Source organism: Papaver somniferum, chromosome 6 (assembly GCF_003573695.1).
Source record: "Papaver somniferum cultivar HN1 chromosome 6, ASM357369v1, whole genome shotgun sequence".
NCBI lineage: Eukaryota > Viridiplantae > Streptophyta > Magnoliopsida > Ranunculales > Papaveraceae > Papaver > Papaver somniferum.
In genome coordinates, this window is record NC_039363.1 from 156,681,155 (window position 1) to 156,696,690 (window position 15,536).

At 34.2% G+C, this 15,536-nt stretch overlaps 1 long non-coding RNA gene across 1 annotated transcript; it reads left to right on the top strand.

Annotated features, from left to right (window-relative positions):
• Window positions 1-14,585: 14,585 nt before the first annotated feature.
• On the top strand, window positions 14,586-15,326 carry LOC113286337. Its single transcript, XR_003329236.1, has 2 exons — window positions 14,586-14,827; window positions 14,989-15,326. It is a non-coding gene; the product is annotated as an uncharacterized LOC113286337 (long non-coding RNA).
• The last annotated feature ends 210 nt before the right edge of the window (window positions 15,327-15,536 follow it).

Consider the following 15,536-nt stretch of genomic DNA (forward strand, 5'->3'; position numbering starts at 1 on the left):
TAGCTGACTCGGTTCTTCTAACTGAGTTGAGTTAACCCTGTCTTGACCTGAGTTGAATCAGTTGACCCGACCTTGACTCGTTGATCGAGTTAAGCTTTGACCTTGACTTGGACTTAGATGTTGACTCCCTATGACCAAACGTTGACCGTTAGTGACTGTTAGTGGACCAGATAGACCATGCCCTAGTTTAATGGGCTGACTTAGTGGACTTGGGATTTTGGCCAGAATTATCAATTAGTGTATTGGACCTTTATGGTCCGGATTGACCTTTGATTCCTTCTACAAAGATGTAGATATTCATAAGGCTTAGCTAATAGACTATAAAACTGACCTGATTCAATTAGTAAACCTTAGCTATGCTAAAGATAAAGTATGAAAAGGTAAAAAAACCATAAATGGCTTAGAACCATTAGATATTTCACTTAGCTTATAACTAGAGAATTATATGGGATTATGTTAGGAGCCTTGTGTGAGCCTTTTGGATAGATTCTTAGACTTCTTGTGTGATTAACAGTTAGTCTATATTAACAACGATCGATTCAAAGGATGAACTGAAAGATCGTGGATCTCGAGGTAGGCGTGACTTGTCATCAAAAGAGGTGGGAATCGATAACGAACTCTCTTGTATTCATTATTGTTTTACAAATCAATCTTGGTGTTGTGAAATTCATGCATATCTTTGTGTGCTTTGTGTGGTACGAGATGTGTGCCGACACAATATCCATTATTCTAATGAGTGTGGTTAGCACGAATATTACCTAATGAGTGTGGTTAGCACGAATGTTATTCTTCCTTTATATCCAGTATCCTAATGATTGTGGTTAGTACGAATATTACCTAATGAGTGTGGTTAGTACGAATATTACTCTTCCCTTATTAAGGCAACACACGTCTCATACATGGATGTTTAATGTTATTTATAAATGTCTATGAAGAACTTTCTACACTATGTTTTATTGTCTTTCCTTGTATTACCGACTTTCGATAAAGCCTGCAATGTCTTCGAATCATATTAATGATTACTTGAAATCTAGTTGTTATTCCTACAGGGCACCCCTTTTAGGGATGATGTGCTCACCCATTCCCACTTTCAGTTTCAGAGACAGATCAGAGTTGCGCAGCGGAAGCTTTGTGGCGTTGAGTCTTCTGCTATGTTTATTATGTTGTATATTATATTTGCAAATAAAATGACTATTGTATATGTATCATTTGAGAGGAATTCTTATTTATATAGTTCTGATCGGGGTTAGTTTTTGGGTTAAGCTTTATAGCATATTTCTTAATTGACTGTTAAGTAAATGTTTTAGATTCTTAGTGCCTCTTTATTTAGTTAATCTCTTGGATTAGTCAGCTGCTAGCTTAGGGGGCGCTACATGATCAACAGTTTCAACCTCACTGTTATAGAGACGACGTAAATTTGAGCTAACTTCCATCCTTCTGCTTTGCAACATACTTCTAGTAGGTATAATATTTTGTTATGAGATACTTCAGTGATGGAATTTATGTATAATATTATATATTATGTACATCCACTTCATTTAAGTGATATATACTTTGCTGATGGAATTTATGTACAATATTATTTGTGTGTGCGTCCACTTTACTTAAGAGATATAGTAATGTATTTATTTATTTATTTTTGATCGATAAAGAGGAGAATATATTGATCAAAAAAGGAGAGGGTACAAAAGCTTTGTACCACCCTCAAAGGTTACAAGAGAAAAAGAATAAGAACAAAAATAAGAGAAATAACAGACTACTTCTCAAAATTACATAGAATCAAAATACATATTAGGCCAATTTGTAATAACATCTAAATAATTTGGAGATTCCTAATTTTTGAACACAAGACACCAAGTAAATAAAATGTATTTTATCTTGTTTTGAATTGCTCTCTCATTATTCCTTTTGTTTTGAAAAACTCGAGCATTCCTTTCGCTCCATATACACCAAATAATAGCTGCATACATCATGCAATGTAATTGAGATTCTTGATTTGAAGGCATAGAAGTATTCCAGGATAGAAGCATTGTGAAAATGTTCTTTGGCATTGTAAATTTCCAGTTCAGCATACCATTGAAATGAGTCCAAATTTTATCTGCAAAATCACAGTGAAGAAATAGATGACTGGCAGATTCATTATGAGAGCAAAAAAAGCATCTCTGACCAGTTTCAATTCCTATCCTTGTTAACATATCCATAGTAGGTATACTATTATAAGCCAATGTCCACAGAAAAAGGCAGATTTTTGGAGGAAAATGTCGAGTCCAAATATGCTTGAGAATATACATCTGATCGTGATCTGTAGGCAAGCTTGTCAGCACAACATAAATGGAATTGACTCAAAAGTGACCCTTCTTACCAATTGACCATTCAAATCCCTTCTAATTGAAACTAAATTCAATTTACATTGTAAATCAAAGAGGTCACCTCTACAGCTGCATTTAATCTTCTAGGAATAGTTAAATTCCAACAAAAACATAGTCTTCCACAAAAACTTCAGCATAAAAATTTATCCTTACTTCTTGCAGCACCAAATAAGTTAGGAAATTTTAAATTCATGGTATTTTAGCAAGCCAAGTATCCGTCCAAAAAATGGTATTACTACCAGAATTTACTTTAAATTTAATATGACTTCTAAAAATAGTGTTGCACTGCCAAAAGTGATTTTTGGCACTTTAGAAAACCATCCATTAAGTTCAACACCACCTATGATTTGCCTCTTTTTGATAAAAGCAGTTTGATGAACTGAGATTTGTAGACAGATTCAAAGCTACTTTACCAAGCATTATCTCAGTTCAAGAACCTTGGTAAAGTTTTTTTTATGGTTTTTTTAACCAAGAAATCTGCTTGGTAAAGTAGCTTTGAATCTGTCTACAAGAACCTTGGAAATTATTTTGTAAACTCCATGAACAAGACTTATGGGCCTTAAATATTTGATCTCCTCTATGGTTTTTTTTGGGGGGATTAAGGCTATGAAAGTTTTTTTTATCCTTCAATCCAAGAAACTTCTTTCTTGTAACTCTTTAAACACCATCATTAAAGCATCTTTGATAATATCCCAAACAAGAAAAAAGAAGTAATTGGAAAACCTTCATGGCCCGGTGCCTTTGATCCTAACTTCTTCATAGCAGATAAGCATTGATTTTCTGAAATATTGTTTTCCAACCAAATCTTCACTTCTTCAGTTATTTTGTTGAACTCCATATTTTTCATTGTAATAGTTCTAACAACTTGATTTTGAAATATGTTCTGAATATAATCCACAATGCCTTCTCTGATTTCCTTATCATCATTTGTCATTTTTCTATTTACTTTGATAGTACCAATATAGCTTCTTCTTCTTCTATCTGTAGCCAATCTATGAAAATACTTTGTATTATCATCATGTTGTTGCATATGAGCAACCCTTGCTCTACCTCTCAATTTCTCAGCTTTAAGAACTTCCAACTTGCAAAATTCTTGTCTAGTTTGTAATCTTTCATCCCAGTTCTCCTCTGTAAGATCATTTTTAATATCTTCATCAGCATCTAGAGTCTTGAAAATGTTTTCTAACTCCTTCATTCTTCTCCCGAATCTCCATACTCTTGTTTACTCCAGAGTCTCAAAATTTGTTTTAAAAGTTGCAGCTTTTTACAGAAAGAAAAATCAGCACCTCTTAAAACATGAAAAGAAGACCAAGTAGAGGAAATAAAAGAGATAAAATTAGGATGAGTGTACCAGAAAGACTCACAGCGAAATGTACCTGGATAATGATCAGAACAAGGTCTTGACAGGGCTTGTTGCATCGCTCTTGGAAAGAAATTCTCCCAATCTACTGAGATCAACAATCTATCTATTTTGCTTCTTATGTTGTGCAATTGGTTATTAGTCCAAGTAAAAGTGGCACCATTAAGAGGTAAATCCAAAAACTCATGACTTGCAATGAATCTATAAATTTTGCCATTCCTGCAGTCACTTCACCATTAGATGATCTCTCATGAACAAATCTTATTTCATTAAAGTCTCGCCCAATTACCCAAGGTAAACTACAATAGCTCCTCACTTATTCTATCTCTATGTAAAATATTTTCAATTCACTGGTGTTATTAGAGTAGATACCAGTAAAAATCCACTCAAAATTAGAGTTGTGCATCTTACTAAGAATTGTGATTGAATAATGAACTATAAGGTAATCCAAAATAGTAGTTTTGATTCATCCCAACAACAGTGAACACCACCTTATTTTCCTTCGAAAGGAGCATCAAGCCACTGAACATGCTTATTTCCCCAAGTCTGCCAAAAAAGAAGATCATTACACTGTTGAATCTTGGTCTCCTGCAAAAGAATAGTATACGAGGTTTCCGATCTCTAAATTTCTTTTTTATAACATCTCTTCTTTTAAGATCATTAAGACCCCCAACATTCCAACAAATGATTTTAAAATCCATGAAAAAAGAGTAACCCAAAGAAAACCACAAAAAAACAAAAACAAATGACATTAGGTGAATTTACCATTCTTTGCTCTAAAGTTTATGAGATGTGCTTTCATAGGTTCCATCATTGCTTCGACATTTTCCTTTTTATTTCCTTTGAAGAACAGACTTATTCTGAGCCCTAAATTGATCATCTTCCTAAAAAAATCTTAAAATTGCTTTCTAAACTCCTGATCAAATGTATCTTTAATCTGACTCCATTGCCCTTGTGAATTGACTTCATCAGAGTTATCATCGACTACTGGGATTGGGTTATTCCCCAGTAGGGGAAACTCATTATTGACTGCATCAACCTTTTGAAAATAAGTTAAAGACAAAACATCATCCTCGGAAGATGAAACTGGTGAAAGAGTCGTTGTGAAACAGACGTTGGTTGAGTGGCCTAAATTCAAATTGAGATTTGATGATAGAACAGGTGTGTTAAACAAAAAAGGTGGATGTATAATTAAGTTTGAACCCTTCTAGATTTTCATTTTGGTTCAATTCTAACCATAAGATTTAAATTCGAAACAGAATTAGAATTTGAATCTGAAGATGCTGGATGATCAACTTTCCTTTCTCCGCGAAAGAAGATTTATACACACATAACTTCTTACTAGAATCACTCGAAGAAGAACTTGCATGTTGAATACTCGGCCACCCAATTTGGAAAGCTGAGGAATTCTCTTTTAAATTCAAAATTCTACTCTCCGGAAAATCGGGGGTATTTTTAGAAACCCTAAATCTTTTGTACGCCTGATCAGTCATACCATTAGTGAACTTCATTGGTGTGACTTGAATAAAAAAAGATTGACCATTAAAATGAAACATATAAGAAGATTCATGTTGATCAAAACATTAGACCAATAACCTGATTGTAGAAGCATCCTCCCAAGTTAATGTTAAAGTATGAATCTCCAGAAGACCTACATATTTGAACCCAATAAGATTAAACAGCTTATTACTCCAGATATTAAACAAGACACGTTTTACCTCGATCCAAGTACTTATGTACTTTGTGCAAGATTTATGACAGAGTTCACCGATTGCCACCATGGATAAAGCCTAATGTTTGCACCGTCAAAAATCCATAGACCCCATTGAGGATTTGTTTTTTTTGCTCAACAGATACAAAGAAGAAAGCTTTCTTCTCCTCAAAGGGGAAAATTCCAAACTCAGATTTGATGTAGAATTTATTTGCAATATCTTTACCTAAATTAATCCAAGACTCGACCCTATGAGAAGACTCAATGATTATATCTTAGTCTAAATAACTGCTAAGAGAACTTATATGCTCATTCTGCACTTCAGAACTGTATAGATTTTGTAACGAAAACCTGTTTTACAGACTGTTTTTCTAGTTGTTTCTCGGGGTCCTTGTTTTGAACAGATTCATTGAGAATGAGTTTTCTAGATAAGAGTTTATCAAAACATATCACAGATATTTTCCATCTATTTATATCTTTTTCGGCAGGCATAATTGTTAGATGTTTAACCCTATTTTTTGTAATGGTAAGACGTAGAAATTCTCTATACTTATTGTTATCTCTTAGTAACAATAGATGCTCTGAACCCTTTTCTAAAATCAAATGCCAAGATCTATAAAAATCTTTCAGAGATTGTTTCCTCATAATATTCTCCAACCATATCAAAGCAGATTTGCTAAGACGAAATTGGATCAAAACTTTTGTATTTCTAGTTTCTTCTTTAAAAAGAATATCACCAGATTTTTTGCTAACAACAAAAGATTTATATTCACAATCAATCCTTACCGATGTTAAAGTTGAAAAAGTTTCTTTTTATTTTAAACAACAATTGAACCTTTATCATCATTCTCTAAATCTTTTCCTGAATCTTGTGAAGACTTTACCTGGCGAACCACTAACCAGTGATACCCAATCCTTTGTTTTCTGAATCTTCAAAACCTTTGCCCTGTCTTGCTGCTTACCATGTTGATCATTTCCAAAACCCTCATTTGTGATACTATGTGATAAAAAAATCTTGAACCATTTTGGTCGCGAGAAAACTGGACATTCTCTCTGCTGCAATTGGTGGCATCTTTAATTTATAGTGCATAATTATTGTACCTTGCTAAGCTATCGACACCGATAATCTCGGTGTGTGATATAGTAATGTGTTATAAGACTATTTCCAGAATACTATCATATAAAACGAACATAAAGTAATTATTATTTGTAAAAATATAATCCTTCGACAGGTATTTCTTTTCGTTACCCAATAAGACATTTTTCTCCCAAAGATCGACTGTTATATGGAGCCTTTGCCAAATATTTCTTCGGGTTATAAATAACTCTCTATCTGTTTTATTAGGTCAAGAAAATGTTTAAAGTCAGATGTTAGTTTATTATTCTTAATGATGTGGATGTCTCTAATATATTTGTGTTGATTGAGAACAAAATGATTAATTAGATAGCTAGCACATGACACTTCTATGCTTATTTGTTTCTAAAATCTATTTTAATCAAAATAACTAGTACAAATTACGTATTATACATATACATACAAAGAGAAAAGGTTTATATAATATCGATAGGGATTAAAGAGAACCATCTAGTTAGTTAGTAGTATGCTTCGAAAAAAATATCTAATCTAACCCTTTAACAGCAGAAGCGAGTGAACAGTGAAGGGGAACAAAAGTTTGACTCGGAGCTGCTCGCCGCCGTCGGATAATCTTACCAAAGAAGGTGAGCCGTCGGACGCTCCCCACTTGAGGAGGAAAGTGCAGTCGCAAAACAAAAGGGGTCAGAACGAAATACATAAACAAGAAAACCACGAAGCGACCGGGGACTAGCACCGCTCTAGCAAGAGAGGCCTAAGCTGCGATTTTGGATCCAGCTATCCACTCCAGTAAGGCGGTAAGTGGACAGCTCATTCTGTCACAATCCGCAAAAAACGCCCACAATTTTTGGGACATTTGTAAACGTCCCTAAATGACTGTAATAAAAGTCGTCGTTGCTGATACTTTAGCGACACTTGTATCCATCCCAAATTGGAGACACAGGAAATAACCCCCTACAAATCTGTGGAGAATAGACGCTCGAAACGCGTGCTTTCAACTTGGAAAATAGATCTTGCTGTCCCAAACTTTATACAAACTAGTCATAAAAACCCAAGGTGACCAAACTTGTGTTACAAAAACCTCATTCAAATGTTGGGATCCATTAAAACTCCATCTTAAACAAAATTGATACAAAAACCCAAATTTTTAAAAATTGATACAACAACCTCAAATTTCAGAATTGGTTTCATCAAATTATTTAGGGTTTTTGTGTTACTTTTGTTTTGATGGGGTTTTTGTGTTACTTCTGTTTTGATGGGTTTTTTGTGGATGGATAGTAACACCTTTGAGGTTCCAACTCACGGACCGAACTTTATATTACAACTATTATTCGGAAAGTATTTTCCCCACAAATTTATAATCACATTGTTTCCTTTTTGATATGTAAAACTTTTTATGGTAAGTAGTTTCGAATTCAAGTTATGATAAAAAATATTAAGTAGTTTCCTTATTATTATTCTAAAAAAGTATGATGACAAATATAACGGCCACGCCTAAAATAACTCGTTTCTTGTTACCTCTTAAAGTTTTGTCATTCATCGTTGCTATTTTTGTTGTTCATCGGTGCTAGATAAGTTAAAACGTGGTTGGCTCTAAAAAAAATGGTTGAATCATACGAAAAATAGGATTCCGAAGAAAAAATGAAAAAAAAAATACATATAGATGCTAGATAATATAAGATTTCGACTCTTATATTATATATTAAAATAGAGAAAATGGGCCATTTTCCAGGAGATTCTTATAGTATGGTTTATTGTACGAGTAAATTAGTGGGCTGGGTGAAATGGACGACTCTCACGTGATTTGAATTAGATAATTATACCCCCACCACAAGAGGTATTTTCTCTAAAATCTTCCAAAATCATTTATTGTAATCATTGATCTTCTACTTCCTCCACAAAACAACAACAACATCTTTCTCCATTACAATATCAACATCACCAATATCATATCCACCAGCACCGTCACCGACGATATCATCTTTCTCTACCGCCGTCATCCACACCACCACCACCATCTCCACCAAAACAAACACAACCTCCACCATCGAAAACATCATTTTTCTCCACCACCACCACCACCGATATGGAATATTTTGATGCTCTAATTTAGTTGAATTTCTCAAATTCATTAGTTAGTGAATTAGGGTTTTTTGTTGAATCAGTTTCACAAGATGAGAAAGATGAGCATGCTCAAATCGGTCAGTTCCCAAACCCTAATTTTCTTGGGAACATTATTTAAATACCCCTCAAATATCGCCCCTTAAAATATATCCTTATTCAATTTTTAAAAATATCCCTACCTTCTAAAAAATGGAAGTAAGTAGCACAAGTTGCTTCCAGAAGTGGACGCAACTTTATACAAGTTGCTTCCAAAAAGTGGAAGCAACTTTATCAAGTTGACTCCAAAAAAAATAATTTTTACCCCTCGGGGGTACTTATGCAAGATCAACAAAAATTGAGGGTATTTATAACATGGGAATTTTGATAAAATACACCCTGTGGGATTAGTATATCCTAAAGTACACCCGTTTTTTTCAAAATTACTAAAATACACCCTCCATCCAAAATTCTGTTAAGGCCCATCGTATCGTTCTTGACATATCCAACCATACATTTATTAGAACTGATCAACGGCTAAGGTTCATTCTCAACAAGAAAATTACTGACATGCCCTTACACGAAGAATAAAATGCTTGTGAAGAAAACTGATGTTCATTTCGTTTCTCTTTCTCTCTTTTTTATGTCTCTCTTTCTTTCTTCTTGTTTTAGTTTGGAAACTGTTGTGGGGATAATCATCATTTTCATTCAACTAATTAAAGTGAATCATGGTGTAATAGCATAGAATGGTTTGTACTGGTAAGTGTGTAGTTTGTATGTGTGAGTGACTTGTGCTGAATGCACGTGTAAGTTAGAGATTGAGAGAATTGTCTGAGTATATAAACTCCCTGAGAAGATGTAACCAAATATCTTTCTCTTTAATCAAATTGATTATCTAAACTGTTTCTAATACAATGTAGTCATTCATTCATTGAATGTTAACATGGTATCATCGAGGGGGAAGCTTAACAGCGTCGATCCTTGGCGATTCCTGCAATTTCATCACCACCACCATCATTAATCTCATCTTCTGCTGCTGCTGCTGATTTTGTTTCTGAAGAATCATGGAGTTCCTGGTATGAAGTTTGTTATTGGAGGTTTCGGTAGAAATTAGGGTTTCGTTTTGATACCTGCTACGTCTTCAAACAGAATTAAGCATGATTCTTAGATCTGGAATTTGGTTTAAATCACTTGAGCTCTTGGTGATTTAGGTTTTCAACTGTGTTTTTCGTTGGAACTTGATTGTTCTACTTCAACTGTTTAAATCGAATCTATACTGGTAATCTCTAATTCTATCTTTTGATTACTTCAGATTTGATTTCTTGTGTTCAATTTCTACATCACTGCCTCAACAAAATTCGATTTCATCTTCAAATTATGTTTTCATCATAACTTGGTTGATTTTGACCTAGTTTTGTTATCCAGATCTGCTAATACTGATTCCTGAAACTAGGTAGTCTGAGCATGCCTATTTCTGCTACTATAGTTAGTTAGAAAGAAGCTTAATTTTGTTCCACCGGGTAGTGGAGAGAATTTCTCCTTAAATTCAGTAGGACATTGAGTTTTATAACCTCATTGTTTCTTGGTATGGTCCTCACTACGGTGTTGAAGAATATTGTGTGTGTAATGATGGAACTGAGGATGATGTTTCGGAATTGGTGCGGTACTGGTATACAGATTGCAGTTCTCTTTGATGAGTTTGTGTACACTTAGTATGCAACCTAGTGTTCATCTTGCATATATGTGTTCAATGTGCAACCTGTTTTCCTTCTATCTTTCATGCTTCTTGAATAATTCAGTTGAATTTCATCTTCAATGGTGCTTTTTACTTCTATTTCTTATGTTAATGAATAATCCAAAGTGCTCTGGCCTTATAGAGAATAATCGAAGGTTAATAATCAGTTGAATACTTTTCTTCACGGTGCACTACTGCACTAACCGAATAAGAGGATTAAACAATTCTTAGTGCAAGATATTTGCCTACCTGTATTAATGTTAGATTGTTGATATGTCCTGGTACTTTTGTTCTCTGATATATTTACTGGTACTTCAAGGAAGGTCTGTCTTCCTACGGTGTTTCATACTGCTGCAACAATTTCAATACACCTTCTGAAGTGGAAGTTCTTTAATGTTGCTGAGGGTAACTCGATATTTTTAGCTTGGTCATCTCCTAAGCATGGTGCGAATTTGAAATTGATATCTTTTTTCAGTTGTATGTTTTGTTGGTGCCACTCTTATAAAGATTTGATATGTTGGCAACTGATTACAGTGCATATTGATTTTATATTATTATCTTAAGTATCAGCTGGTTAGAACCAATACCTTGTGGAGAGTAATTAATGGTTAAATACTACAACTGCTACTGGTTGTTGGAGTGTGACAGCAGGATATTCATTGTTGGTATGTATGATGTTTTTGGTGTTGGTGCTAAGGAGAGTGCAGGTTGCTATACTTGATGCCAGTTACTTCAGTAGTTTCTGTAATTCTAACTGGAGCACAACAAACAATGTGGCTCTTCTTCTTATTTTTCATGGTTGTCAACATTTGTGCTGCTGGTGCTTTGTGAATATTCCACACACGCATACAACGTTGTTTCAACGGACTGCATCATTCTAGCATGTTATGTGCGCACATCTCAGTTACACTGTTCACCTGGTCAACTATGTCGTATCGTGACTGGTATGCGGTTTTGATGGTGGTTTAATACAACAACATGTTTTCGTTTTGGTCAAGATTGTGGACCTATATTGTTGTTAGTGGGAATTGGTATTTGCAGGGGTACTGCGATATTGCAGTAAGTGGTTATTTCCTCTTGTTAAACTATGCAATCAATTTTTGGACTACTTTTGTCATGTTTCTACAACACCACCATTTGTCACCTGCAATGTCAAATGCCAGAACTACTTCTTATATCTACATCAACTGTTGCTGATGCATTTATACTACTCACAACATTTCTACTTTTGGATTACCACATACTATAGTCCACTGCTACACCAAATGAAGTTCTACATTTTCTATTATTACTACTTTTATTTCCTGCAGCAAAGTGTGTAGTTTTGTATGTGTGCAATCTCAAGTTGTCTTTTTACAGACCACTTGGGATTGAGGGAGGGTAATAGCATAGAATGGTTTGTACTGGTAAGTGTTTAGTTTGTATGTGTGAGTGACTTTTGCTGAATGCACGTGTAAGTTAGAGATTGAGAGAATTGTCTGAGTATATAAACTCCCTATGAAACTGTAACCAAATATCTTTCTCTTTAATCAAATTTATTATCTAAATCGTTTCTAATACAATGTAGTCATTCATTCATTGAATGTGAACAGGGTGTATATTCAATCATAAATATTTGTCTCCCTAATTTATTTTTATTTACAGTTCCAAACTGACTCTCACTGCAACTAATTTTTTCTCTACCTTGAATTACCATCTCCAAACCTTTTGTACTTCAATTTGTTGATCGGTTTGAGAGATTTTGATTTTGAATTTTTCATTAGATAAACTCGGTAGAGTTACCTCCGGCTCCTGGTAATCTCTCTCTTGTCCTCTCTATGGATGTAAGGTAAACTAGTCTTATTGAGATTTGGGGTTTTATGCAGAAATGATGTCGACATCTAGCCTTTTTAAGAGTATGTTTTCTACTGTTGGGAAAGTGGGCGAGGCGGGTCGTGCTTCCATATTTCATGTTTTCTACTTCACTGTTGTATAGCGTCCTTCATGTAAGTTTTGATCTTATAAATCTTGGTGTTGGTTGATTATTCAATTCAAATTTATAACCAGTATTATGAAAATTATATAGAATATATAGCTTGATTGACTCCATTACCCAAATCCAATCCACCGGATTATGTAAAAACTAGAGAGATAAGCCAATCAGATCAAGAGATTCGGATTGCATATTCGATGTGCATCCATCAGAGCTGTTGATAAAAATAGTGAATTCTTAGCATGCATTTCTGGTTTGATTAATTTCTTTCAAAGAAAAATATGAAATTTTGTAGAGAAATCCATAATTGGGTTTTAGGTGATAGAAAATTCATTTATTATGTGCCTAACTGCGAATGATCTGTTGGAATTTGGAAAAATATTACGAGTTTGAACTGCAGGTATAGAAACGAAAGTGATGGCCAAAAGAGGAGTAGAACTAGTCAAGTCTTTTTAGACATTGTGCAGCCTGGTCAAAAGAGGAGTAGAACCAGTTGGAACTGCAAACTCGAACCGATTTTGTTACAACTGGCTATTTAACGGCCGTTAACTGTTTTATGAAAAAAACTGGATGGAAAAGTGAAACTGGGTGTATTTTAGCAATTTTGAAAAAAACGGGTGTACTTTGGGAAATACTAATCCCACAGGGTGTACTTTATCAAAATCCCCTTATAACATTCCCACAATTTTCTTTGTGGTTTTATTTACTTAAAAGTTAATGCACTTGTGTACTTGGGTTTAAGTATTCGCAATTTTTTTGATAAATTTGTAATGAACCTGAGTTCATCATATTTTAAATTGTGTTGAACATGATTACATCCAGTTTTTAATCATGATGAAATTGGTTTCATCTTGTTTTAAATGTGCATATTGATTTATTATTCTTTTGGAAATGTGGATATAGGTCATTTTTTCTTACGTAAGAGTTTTTATTCAATCTAAAACATGATGAAACTGGTTTCACCTATGTTTAAATTAAGACGAAACCAGTTTCATCCGGTTTTAGGTTGAATTGAAATTGGCTTCATTATGTTTAAACTAGGATGAACCCATTTTTATCTTGTTTTAGATTGAACTGAAACTGGTTTCACCATGTTTTTCATCCTCTTTTAGATTAGTTTGAAACTGTTTTGTTCTATTTAAACTAGTTTATGTTTGATCGATATTCATGTTTTTTTATCGCTAAAGTTGTTTCATACTCCCGTAAACTATTAATTTTGATATCAAAAATATAAGTGTTAGTTACTTCATGGTATATTCATAGATAGTCTTAGTGTTCTTTATATTTTGTCAATACCATGGATGTTGGGACCGACATAATCACACAACGCAATTTCACCAGCTTGGTTTTCCACAGTCCAGCTACATTTTTGCATCGCTATCCATCAATAATGTCATTCACATTTGCCAATGCTTGGCTAATAAATTTTTTTTTGATGAGTAAAGATGAATATATTGATCAAAAAGAGAGAGGGTACAAAAAGGCTTGAACCACTCTCAAAAGATACAAGAGAAAGAAATGAAAAGAGAAGAAAAGAGACTAAAAAAGTAACAAACTACTTCTAAAGTCAAAGATAATGAAAATACATTTTGGGCCAACTAGACAAAACATCCTGGTAACTAGGAGCTTCAAAGTCTTTGAATACAAGACACTACAAGAAAAACGTGTACTTGATTCTGTTATGTAAAGTAGCTTCAATGCTCGACTTAATCTGAAAAATCCTATCATTTCTTTCCTTCGATATGCACCTGATGATAGCAATAGGAATCATGTGCCAAATTTGAAGTTGTTGAGAAGAAAGCAAAGACAAATCCCATGACAGCAACATAGTGAAGAGATCTTCAGGCATAACAAAACTCCACTTCAGTTTATCCTTGAAATAACTCCAAATTCTCCTTGCAAAATCACAATGTAGAAAAAGATGTTCTACAGTTTCATGTTGTGCACAGAAATCACAATGCTTGACTAATAACTAACTGTATTGCAATCGGTATGTGATGCAGACTTTCCCAAAATGCACTATTAAGCCTACATACACACTTACACAAAACTGTGCAATCAAAATGACTTGCCAATTTTTGCAGCAGCTAAATCAAGCACAATTTTCTCTCCTCTTTCGGTCTTTTCTTGGTTGTCGTATGTTTAGACTAGGCTGAAATTAGTTTCATCCAGTTTCAAAATGGGTTAAAGTTGGTTTCTCCCACGTTTAAACCAGGATGAAAACAGTTTCATCTTGTTTTAGATCCGTTTAAAACTGGTTGCATCCTTTTTTATCCTAGTTTTAGTGGTACAAATCAACCAGGTTTAAGGAATAAATGGATTGATCAAGTAAACCAATTGTTAAGGTGATTATTATTGTTAATCCTCCAGATGTGGTTAAGGTGGTCACGGATTTCCTAATTGATTCATAGCTTATTCACAAAGGACAACTGTGGCATAGATGGATGATCATTGGTGTTCCTTTGTGTTGCAATTACTGAATACACTGTACGTAAATCAACATTCGTCTATCATATAGGTTTCAAGTTGGGTTGTGAAGTTCGTTTTTCTCGACTTAGGAAAATCAAAAAAAAAGAATACCATTAGCGACTTCACACTCATGGGTTCTCAGATTTAACAAAATTCTTTATTATATGTCTAAAATGCAGGGCACACACCAATTTATCCAGCACAAGCATCATACTATCCACCACCTCCACCGCCTGGATATGAAGTATAATTCAATGAAGGTGGTCCACCTCAACATCCCATACAAGCAGGTTTTGGATCATGATGATTCAGGTTGCTGCTTGTTTATAAAAGGATGACGATTTCCTACCCACGATATACTTTGTTGTTGTGGCGCGTTGGATTGTTCGCTATATGACGAGTTTTGATTTTTTTGCATGAGCTCCATATTCAAATCTGAATTATTTAATGTCTGTAGTATGTCAAATGAACAACGCTATGTTCGCTTTTAATTCCAATTACTTTTCACTTTTATATACGTCTAGAAATGTTGATTAGATTAGTTTGTCGTGCAGTCTTAAGCACATTAATTTTCCCTGGTCAGAAATTTCCAATTTCATGTGAAATAGTCGCTAATGTACTGAATAAATAAAAAGGGTATTTTAGGTAGTTATCTTTAAAATTTGTTATATAAAAGTAACAAAATGGGGTGAAATACCCGGTATGGGACATTTGAACAAGATCTTGA